This window comes from Vitis vinifera, chromosome 19 (assembly GCF_030704535.1).
Source record: "Vitis vinifera cultivar Pinot Noir 40024 chromosome 19, ASM3070453v1".
Classification (NCBI taxonomy): domain Eukaryota; kingdom Viridiplantae; phylum Streptophyta; class Magnoliopsida; order Vitales; family Vitaceae; genus Vitis; species Vitis vinifera.
In genome coordinates, this window is record NC_081823.1 from 7,189,453 (window position 1) to 7,201,619 (window position 12,167).

Consider the following 12,167-nt stretch of genomic DNA (forward strand, 5'->3'; position numbering starts at 1 on the left):
TATGCACTTTGATAAGCGAGATGCTTATCTATTTGTGGACCCGTATTTTTTACGTGTCTCCACTCAATCGACAAGACTTACTTTTTTTTTTTTTGTGAAAATTTAGTTTTGGAAAAGTTGGAGTCGCCACTTATTTTATTTTTATTTTAAAGGGAAAATAAAACAAAAAAGAAAACCCTAAAGAAGTGACTCTATAGTTTTTGGAAAAACGTGTCTTTGAAAAAATCCGAGTCTAGGTCCGAGGATCATGTTACCTATTGGGAAGGTACCTCTAAAAGGTAGTATCCCTCTAAGCCCTAAAAAGGTCTCTACTAACCTAGTTGAACGAAATGAGGCAATTAATTGGTTGATTATAGATACCTAAATAGGCTAAGGTGATTTCAAGATTCTATCCATACTAGCATGTCAAATAAGAAATCAAATTACAATCATAAAGGAGAGTTAGGGTGTGTACCTGAACTGATTCTTACTTGCTATCATAAGACAATCAAACAAGTATCAAGGCAATCAAGGATAGCGTTCAAACATGGATATAGCTCATGATAACATGCATTTTCATAGAATTTTGGAATTAGAGAATAGAGAGCGTACCTGGATAGCAAGTATATTTTATAAGATTCCTCCAAAGATGCTAGAGTGGTTAGGATAAGCATAAATTATATAACACATCCATTATGTTTAATATACAATGTCAAAGCCAAAAATTGAGTTAAGATAAATCAAATGACTCCAAAAATAATAACAATTTCAAGTAAAGTATAAAATCATCAACATGTAGTTAGAAAAGGAAGCATCATAAAATAATTTCTAAAAAAATGGCTTAGAGTGGAATTTAAATACGAAAAATTTCAGGAAACAACTTGTACACATCTAGATCAATATACCGAAAGGCAAACACTCATTCAAAGGATAGATTACAGCAAAGAAACCTAAAGGTTCTACAAAGTCCAGATTAGATAAGAAAAAGTAACATGCATAAACAATTTTAAAAATAATAATAATAAATGATCACATAAAATCATAAAAAAAATCACACAAATAGTCCAAAGTGTTTATATCACATAAAAAAATGAATCCAGGTTAGATAGTACTCAAAAATATTTTTAAAACACTCAAGATAATCAGATGTCCAGAATCCAGCATGCACAGTAGACACGACTTTGAAAAATCACATCTCCCTCAAAAAGGCATATTTTTTAATATTTTATGTGTCAAAGATCAATTTCAAGAAGCCTAGAATTGAGAAAAAATATTGAATCAAATTTAAAAAGTTGTTTAGTATTTTATTTTTGCAAAAATATCTCGGAGCCCCCCTATAGACTCGTTGATATCTTCTATTCTAGAATGGCTTTCTAACTCAAACGAAACTTTAAATTCAAGTTCAAGAAGTGAGGAAAGTCATACAAGTTTTGGAAATTTTTTAAAAATATTCTAAAGTTGCTTAAACGAATTTTAAATCTAGAAGGTCAGTGGTTGAATGAAAACTGGTAGCAAGTGGTTTCTTGAAATCTGAATTTTTTATGAATCTAGAAACTCTTTAAGGATGGAATCTAGAAACTCTTTAAGGATGAAATCTGGAATCGTTTAACAAAACAAAGAAAGAGGAGGATGGTGTGACTGCCCTTGAGAATGAGTGAATGGTGCGTGTAGGTAAGATCGTTTGTGGAGGCTGGCTTATTCTATATTATGCATGCTACATGTTGTAACGTGGCTTTAAAGAGGACGCAAACCGCCCCATTTTCAATCCTTGATGCAGATGTTAGTGGAGTTCATTCATAGTGGCAGTAGAACTGTAAATTCCTTTTGAGTTGTGTGCTGAAATTGAATTCCAAATGCACTTTGTCCCCTGTAGCATTGCTAATTGCACGAAAATGATAGCATGCCTGCCCATATGCAAACCGTTGACCTTTTTATGCATGGACTTTCACAAAGAGCCTAGAGCAACAAGAGACATCAAATTGCTAATGCTATGGGGTATAGTTCCATCAATTTAATTTCCTTAGGGGCATTTGAAAGTGTTAATGACCTGCATAAATGCACCATTTCTTTTTGTTCATTTCGCGACATACATGAACTTCACATTAACGAGTTCACATTTTTTTTTTTATCACCAACAGTCCACATAGATAGCTTAGACTACACGAACTCTTGAGTGTGGGCATGTTATGCATAATGGAATCTCTGATTTTAGATTGGAATTGTGGTGTTGTTTCCGTTCTCTTTCCAATAACAGTATCGCTTAGAGACCGTGGTTGTGAAGTTGAGGTTAGTGATTGAGATGGGAAAATGAAGAAAGATGGCCATGCATGGCCATAAAAAAAAAAAAAAAAAAAGTCTAGCACTCACGTGTCACCCAATAAGAATTCTATGCTTGGAGGCCGGTACCATGTGGATGAACTTGAGGCTAAGATGCAATATACCTAGACCATGCAACAACAACACAATCCCTGTTACTCCAAATTTAAGTGCAGTAAGAACTGCTGGTGCGACTTGGAAAACAAGCATCTGCATTCCAAATCTTGAATTCCCATTAGCAAAATCACCAAATTGGGTTTCCCATATTACTTAAGCAATTGAAAACCTCTAGTGACATATGGTCTGAATCAGAACTATCGTGCTTTCGAGCATTAAATATTCATCTTTCCTTTGTTTCAATGAATAACCATAACATTATGCTCGTAGTTTTATTTGATTATTGCCTAGAATGTCCCCTGTTGGAGACTTCATTGATGAAGGAATATTTTATACCCACACGTCATGTTTTCTTATAACATTAACAACAACTGAAGTAAACAAGCAGGCCACCCAAAACTACTAGACAAGCAATAAGCATAATCTAACACTATCTCCAGGGATGGGAGGACTAGGTGCAGAATGCTAAATAATCCGAAGTAGATCATCAAACAAAGTAAAGAATCATTAAATTAAGTCACATCCCATGCTGCAATCAACAGGCTTAAGTGCAAATGGGGGACTTAGATTTCAAACAAACACTAAAGCATGATTTTCAAACACCAAAGCGGAAAATAACACTCAACATTCAACGAGAAAGGAGAAGAGAACAATGAAGGATATCAACATAAATAAAACATCCATTTGAATCGATGTTCAACAATACTTAACGATGCAACCATGATTATTCTCAACCATACAAACAAACGATATACCAGTAATAAAAAGAGAAGATGAAGACCATAGATCATGAAAACGAACATAAACCCATAGCAAAGATACTTGGAGTTGCCCCCATTCTCTGACGTGCTGAAAGTCCTTTTTGAAAAAGACCTCATTTTTTTTTCTCTATCTCTCCTCGTCTATGAAAACCCTCTCTGAAAAAAAAAATCCTTCAAAACCACCAACCTATGTTTTTTATAGCAATTGGCAGTTGTTCCACCTGAAGACTCCTCCTCTCCCTGAATTCTCATCTACTAGAAAAATCCCTTTTAAATTTCAAACAAAACCAATCCATGCATATCACCTAAGAGTCCCATCTTTTCCAAAAACTCCTTCATCCCTATTTTAGCTCTCCAGAAGAGTTCATTTCCTTTTGAAAGTCTTACCAATTTCAAAATTCTTTTTCATCCAATTGGTTGATTTTCCTATAAAAACATCAAATTATTAAATTAAATTAATGAATAAAAATAAATAAATAAATAAATAAAATAAAATAATAAATCGGAGAATGATAAAATAATAATAGATAAATGAATAAATAACAAGATAATGAACAAAATAATAATAAAATAACTAAATAACTAAATAAATAAAAGTGATTGATAATAATAATAAAATAAATAATAAATAAATAAGTAAATGAGATAAATGAGCCATGCAACCATACAAATCACGCTAAGAATGTCTAATGGGTCAAGCGTGCCTAAATGGGCCTAAAGTGTCTAAATGGGCCTAAGTGAACCTAGACGGGCCTAAGGTGTCTAAATGGGCTTAAGGTAGTGCCTAATGGGTCGGGTATACCTATATGGGCCTAGGCTGAGACTAGGTGGGCTTAACTAAGTTTAACCTAAAGTGCAGCTAAGTGAAGCCTAATCTAAGCTTGAAAGGTAGCCAAGGTCATAAATGTGGAATTGAATAAACCCCTCAACCAAAGTCTCTAAAGTGGCTTAGAAAAGGTAAGCTACACGAGTAGTAACAGGCCACCAAGGAATTGATGTAAAGTATCGAACAAACACGTAAAAGGACATGTGCTAGGAGGACAATATGGAGGGTCTACACTATCCTTATTTCATATATTATATCTCATGAGCATTTTGGTCTAACATCTCTTACATTGTACATGATTTGGGTGCATTATGAGTTGCATAGAAGATTCAAGTCATGTGTTCATTTCTTATAAGTAGATGACTTGTTCATAATTAGTTCGTAGGCTTAGACAATCTATTTAAGGCTATGGTGCATTACTTCCTAATTGTAAGGAATATTGGTTTTGGATATTAGGATGAGATTCCTATGGTGAGTGCACTAGTATGTACAGTTACATATTGGATATGACCTACAATAAGTCATGACATAAGGTTATCGAGTAATAATGACTCAACGGAGTTGCTATGTTGTATTGTCCTTTACCCTTGAGAGAATATTGAGCTTATGCTAAAGTTTGTAATGTCTTTGACATAAGACTATTGAGTAGTCATGACTTCACTAAATTACTATGTTGTATTGTCTTTCACCCTTGAAAGAATAATGAGCTTATGCTAAAGTTTGTAATGTCTTTGACTTATAGGTTTTGTCATAAAGTGATCATATATTCCTTATAGATTGGGCCATTGTTGATGGAAGCTATTAGTAATAGCCATTCTCAATAGAGGCATCATGATATCTCATGGACTTTGAGAAGTTTGTTCCTTTGGGTGAACCTAAGGGTATGTGATCGTGAAACTTGTGGTTGCATTAATTCCTTAAGTGGAATTTGATATATTCTCATGTGAGTTAGAATATGTTAGTTGATCACATAATAGAATGATTTGTAACTTAAATATGGTAGAGGTAATCTTACGAGGTTGATGACATTCACCTTGTTAGATTATTGATGTTGGTTCATGAAGAGATTGCATATAATGGATAGTAGGTTATGGAACTTATGGGCTTGGGCAATTTTTGTCTCGTTATTATTTATGTAGGATACTGAATTGTAGTTAACTCTCTATATTGGGATGTTGAGTCAAGTTCAAAATTGATTATGAGGGAACCAATATTGTTTTATAAGTTGTAATGGTCCTCATTAAAGTTCATATTCCTTGGTGACACGATTTATGAGGGTTGGATTTGTTTTTAGTTTACTTTTATGTATAAGGGTGTTTTAATAAATACATAAGGTTACATAGGAGTTAGTGAAGAATATCTATGGACTAGGCTAATTGATTAATTGAAACCTTATTAGGTTAATTAATCAATTATGACCCCATTTTGGGCTAGATTAAGGAACCCAAGCCCAAGGTGGGCTCAAGTCACTTGAGTTTATGAAAGCCTACAAATACTCCTTTAGGGATTAGGGTTTCAGACTTTTGTCATTTTCCTTTACATTATAGATAGAGAAACCTAGCATCCACCCTCCAGATCTCCATCATTTCAGTGCTAAGATTCAAGGAAGAGTTAATGAGTAGAAGATTGTTGACTTTACAAGACCATACGTTTCTTCAATACTCCTCACTGACAAGAATCAATTTAGGAACGTCCAAACCCTTAACAATGAAGTAAGAAAAAAGAAAAAGAAAACTAGAAAAACTACAAATCACTATAACCTATATGCAAAAAAATTAATGGAAAATTTTCTTAAAAAATTCATAATATACATGGTTGATAATCAAATAATTCCACTATCCAAAAAATATCATTAGAATCTCAACATGTTTAGCATCTATAATAGAAAATCATCATATGAATCAAAAACTCAACAACATATCCATTTCCAACCCCAAACAATTTTTCCATCTAAGTCTTGTGTGTAATTGAGCTATTCCTTGAGTATACTACTCAAAACTAATCCTTTCCCCCTATCCTAACTCAAATAATTTAACAACAAAAACTATTGTCTCAAAAGTTAAGAACACACCTATTTTTATTCTCCATTATCATTTTTTTAAACAACTTGTTGTAGGAATGCAATGATAAAAGTATCTCCCAAGCATATGGTCATGTAGCGAGAATCCATCAATGACTCCCAACCATAAGGCATAGGGTACCAAGTTTATAAAACTATTTCATTAACCACTAACTTCTCGGATTTTACCTTAGACTTCATAAAATAGGGTCCAATATCTTAACACCTACAATTGAGCTCATACTCCACCCATATAGCGAGTGTTAAGGTTGATGGCTCCTAACCTAAATGGCTTAAGACATTAAGTTTCAAAGACTTTTGTGTCATATACCCCTTGGACCTTGCTCGGGTTTCAAGATAAGCATAACTTACCATTTTTATTCATTAATATTCAATTTTTTCTTTTTGAGAATGGGCACCTTGGCTTCTTTCTAAGGTGTCTCAACTTAATTCAAAAGTAATTCATGTTGCTAAGATGATTAAATCCAAGTTTCAAGGTTGAATTAGTTTTTCATTTGCCAAGAATTATGCCAAATAGCTTCCAAAAATTTGCATAATGTACCTTTATGGTCATGTTGGCATGGGCATATGAAATTTCATATCGATCTTCTTTAACATTTGATTATTTTAGATTAAATCCAAGTTTCAAGGTTGAAGGAGTTTTTCATTTGCCAAGAATTAAGTCAAATAGCTTCCAAAAATTTGCATAATGTACCTTGTGAAACCAAGGTTTGGTTAATCTTGATTTTGATGATAACAAAACAAGGTTTAGAACTAATGATCATATTTCAAGTGTGATTAGGCAAGACGACTTCCAAAGTGGCAATCCAAAGACAAATCAAGCCAATGAGAAATCATGAAGAAGAAGACCACTTCAAAGAGAAGAGTTTTTCAAGACCAAAACTTCTTAAGATCTCTTTGTAAGGTTGTTGGTGCACTAGGACTTTCATGCATTTCATTCTTTATTTATGCATCAAAATCATCCAAGAGTAATATTGTTTTAAATATCTTAAGAATTGGATGATTTCATGTTTTCAACTAAAACCTTGTGTTACATGATTTTCAAACTTGTGTTAAAAGGTTTTAAGTTGAAAAAGGTTGAGTGTTGAGCCAAAAAAATGGTTCAACCTGTTCAACCGGTCGATCGGTTGTGCTCGTCCGGTCGAGGACCGGTTGAGGGAGGCCAAAAAGTTTCTCTTTCTCCCAGTGGTCTTCTCTTCCCGGTCAAGATTGAACCTCAACCGGTTGAGGTCCGGTCAAGGTCCGGTCGAGGTCCAATTGAGGTCCGGTTGAGGCCCAACGGTCACTTTCCCTAACAGTTAGTCAACCGGTCGACCCTTAGCTCGACCGGACGAACCCCCAATGGCTAGTTTGGTTTTTTTCTTCTATAAAAAGGCTCCAATCTTCATTGTTTCAAAACCTTAACCTTCCCAAATCATTTTTGATTATATTTGAGCCTTGGAAGAGTGTTTTTTAGTGCACCATTGTTTCATAACTTGCATATCTTTAGTACACCATTCAATCCTAGTTTTTCTTGTATCTTTGAGCCTAAAGTTCTATTACTAGGATTTTGAGAGATGATTATTTGTATATATTTGTGAGAAATTTTCTCAAGTGTGAGGTATCACTTGAAGGGTTGTTCAAGAGTGGGATATCTTTTGAGAAGTGTAAAGGGTGCTTGGAGCTAAAAGTCCAAAAGGGTGAATTGGAACCATAATCCAATTGTAAAGAGATTGGAAGCTTGGTTGAAGCTTCAAGATAGTGGAACCCTTACTCGGTTAGGAGGTTGAGGAAAGTGGACATAGGCAAGGAAGTGTCGAACCACTATAAACTCTCGTGTTTGCACTCTCTCTTCCCTAACTCTTTTAAATTATATGCAATTGTCTTTATTTTGTTTATTATATACTTGCATATAATTGTCTCTTATTTTTGCATAGTTTAAATTTGTGAAAAAAAAAACCATCACCCTTTTTACCCCCCCCCCCCTCTCTAGGGTGATTACCATAGTTTGGATTAGCATCAAATTCCTAACATACCTTTATGGTTATGTTGCCATGGACATACAGAATTTCATATTGATCTTCTTTAACATTTTATTATTTTAAATTATTTTTTTTTCTCTGCTTGAACTCATTGTCATTTTCATTTTTATCATGATTTGTCACATTTTCATTTTATCTCACTCATTTCTTTACTTTCCATTCAAACTTAATTATCGAGATTAATCCATTCTAGTGGACGATACCTAAAATTGCCATACTATCGTAACTTTTTCTAAAAACCATTTTTTGATTGGGTAAAAACTATCTTAGCATAGTTGAATTAGGTTAAAAATTTTGTTTTGATATGATAAACGACAAAAATCCATGAATAAAAAATGGCGTCGTTGTCGGGGATCGAACCATGGTCACTGACGTGACAGGAGGGTATACTCACCACTATACAACAACAACAATACATTTTTAAACCTTTAATAATGAAATGGTGAAAAGAAAAATAAAAGTATAAAAACTAAAAATCACCATAACCCTTATGAAAAGAAATTAAAGAAAAGATTTCTTAAAAGATTCATAATATACATGGTTGATAATCAAGCAATTCCACTATCCAAAAAATATCATTAGAATTTCAACATTTTTACCATCTATAATAGAAAATCATTATATGAATCAAAGACTCAACAACATATCCATTCCAATCCCAAGCAATTTTTCCATTTAAGTCTTATGTGTAATTGGGCTAGTCCTTGGGAATACTACTCAACTAATCTTTCTATCCCGCCCCCTTCCCCAACTTAGTTCAAATCATTTAACAATAAAATCAATTGTCTCAAAGGTTAAGAACAACTTATTTTTATTTTTCATCATCAATTTTTTTTTTTCATTTTTTTAAAGGACTTATTGTTGGAATGTAATGCTAAAGGTATCTCCTAAGAATATGGTCCATGTAGAAGGGATCCATTGATGACTCCCAACCATAAGACATAGGGTACCAAGTTTATGAGACTATTTCACCACCCATTAACTCCTTGGATTTCACCCTGGACTCTACAAAATAGGATCTAATACCTTAAAACCTATAATTGAGCTCAAACTCCACCCTTCCACCCATATAGTGAACATTGATGTCGATGGTTCTCAACTAAAATGGCTTAAGACATTGGGCTTCAAAGACCCTTGGGCTTCAAAGAACATTGGGCTATATATCCCTTGGACCTTGCTCGGGTTTCAAGATAGGCATAACTTACCATTTTTATTCATTAATTTTTTTTTCTTTGAGAATGGAAACATTGACTTCTTTTCAAGGTGTCTCAACTCAATTCGAAAGTAATTCATATTCCTAAGATGATCAAATCTAAGTTTGAAGGTTGAATAAGTTTTTCATTTGCCAAGAATTATGCTAAATAGCTTCCAAAAATTTGCATAATGCATTTTTCTGGTCATGTTGGCATGAGCATGCAAACTTCTATATCAATCTTCTTTAAAATTTGATTATTTTGGATTTTTTTTTCTTTATTTGATCTCATGGCCATTTTCATTTTTTATCATGATTTGTCATATTTTCATTTGATTACATTTTTTTTTTTTTTACTTCTCATTCAATCTTAATTACCAGGATTAATTCATCCTAGTGGATGATATTTAAAACTATTATACTACCATAGCTTTTTCTAAAAACCATTTTTGATAGGGTAAAAACTATCTTAGCATAGTTGAATTAGGTTAAAATTTTTGTTTTGATATGATAAATGAAAAAAATCCATGAATAAAAAATGACGCTGTTGCCGGGGATCGAACCCGGGTCACTCATGTGACAGACAGGTATACTCACCACTATACTACTACAACAACACATTTTTAAACCCTTAACAATGAAATGGTGAAAAGAAAAAGAAAACTATAAAAGCTACGAATCACCATAACCCTTATGAAAAGAAATCAAAGAAAAGATTTCTTAAAAGATTCATAATATACAAGGTTGATAATCAAGCAATTCCACTATCCAAAAAATATCATCAGAATCTCAACATGTTTAGCATCTATAATAGAAAATCATCATGGGAATCAAAGTATCAACAACATATTCATTTTTAACCCCCAAATAATTTTTCTATTTAAGCCTTGTGTATAATTGAACTAGTCTCTGAGTATAGTACTTAAAACTAATCTTTCTCCTCAACATAGCTCAAATCATTTAATAACAAAATCCATTGTCTCAAAGGTCAAGAATATACCTATTTTTATTTTTCATCACATTTTTTTTTTTCATTTTTCTAAATGACTTATTGTAAAAATGTAATACTAAATGTATCTTCTAAGCATATGGTCCATATAGCAAGGATCCATCAATAACTTCTAACCATAAGGCATAGGGCACCGAATTTATAGAACTATTTCACCAGTCACTAATTCCTCATATTTCACCTTGGACTCCACAAAATAAGGTCCAACACCTTAACACTTACAATTGAGCTCATATTCCGCCTATCCACCTATGTAGTAACAATTGAGGTCGATGCCACCTAACCAAAATGGTTTAATGTTAGGAATCTTAAATTACTTTGTTCCCATGTCCTGGATCTCTTAGAATGCATGTATCTATCCCTAGGGATTTCTAGATATAATGTAATGAAAAATAATGGTTTTAAAACCATTTTAGAATAAAGATCTTGAGATTTCAAACTCATACTTGAATTTGGATGCTCCTAGATCAATTTCGTTATGGTGAAGAATGTATCTAAATACTCTAAGGGTGTCATACACCCAAAGTCTTCTACTCGATGACTCGAACCATGTCCATGACATTCCAAGAATGGAATTTGGAAGAGAGAAAACTTTGGCTCTCTTTCTCTCTCTCTCTAGAGGTGAAAGACGGCTAATAAAGTCATTAAGAAACCTGAACCCTAACTTCTAAGGGGTATTTATAGGATTCTCATATTGGGCTTAAGTAACTTAAGCCCATATGGGTTTGGTCACTTAATTTAGCTCAAAATAGGTCATAATTTATTAATTAATCACATAGGGTCATACAATTAATCAATTAACTCAATCTAGATACCTTGCTCACTATCTCTTATGCAACTTTACATAATTACCAAAATGTCTTTATGCACAAGATTGAACTTAGAACCAATTCAACCCTTATAAACCATACTAACATGGTATATGAGCTTAGAGTAGGAACCACTAGCACTCATAGGAGTACTAGCTTCCTCATAATCCAATTCTGAAGTTGATTCAACATCCCATTACAAAGAATCAATTGCACTTTAGTACCATATGTAAATAACAACGAGACAAAGTTCGGGTTTGTGACTTACTATCCACTACATGTAAATCCCTCATGAACTTGTGTTTGTAATCTAACAAGGTAGTGATATCACCTATCAAGATTACCTATCAAATCCTTGATTTATAAATCTCACTTATTATTGTCAATTGACGTACTCTACCTCTAAGAAGCATATGTCAAATTCCACTAAAGGAATTACTGTAACTACATATTTCATAATCACACATTTTTTTAATCACCCAAGGGGAGACATTGTCTCAATCCCATGAGACATCACAGTGTCTATTTGAGAATACTTGTTGCCACCAGCTTTCATCACTAGTGACCCAATCCATAAGGATATATGACCATTGTAGGGTTTTACCCATATGTTAAAACCTTTTGTTGATTTCAACATAGACTCAATATCATTTCAAGGTTGAGAGTCCATACAGTATAGTAGTTTGGTGAATCATGACAATCGATAACCTTATGTCATGATTTACGATAGGTCTTATCCAATGTGCATCACATATAGTAGTGCACTCACCAAGAGAAACTCATCTCAATGGTCAAGACAAGTCATCACTCTAATTAGGAGGTGATGCACTAGAATTTCTAGTGGATTTCCCAAATCCATGAACTAACTATGGACAACTTATCTACTTATAAGAAACCCATAATTTGTATCTTCTGTGCAATTCCTAATGCACCCAATTCATGTACAATGTAATAGATATGAGTTGAATGCTCAAATCAATGTCAATGCGTAAAAGGGATAGCAAAGGGATGATCAAGTCTAACTTTTTTACATTATGTCTTGTTTTTAGGGGTTCAA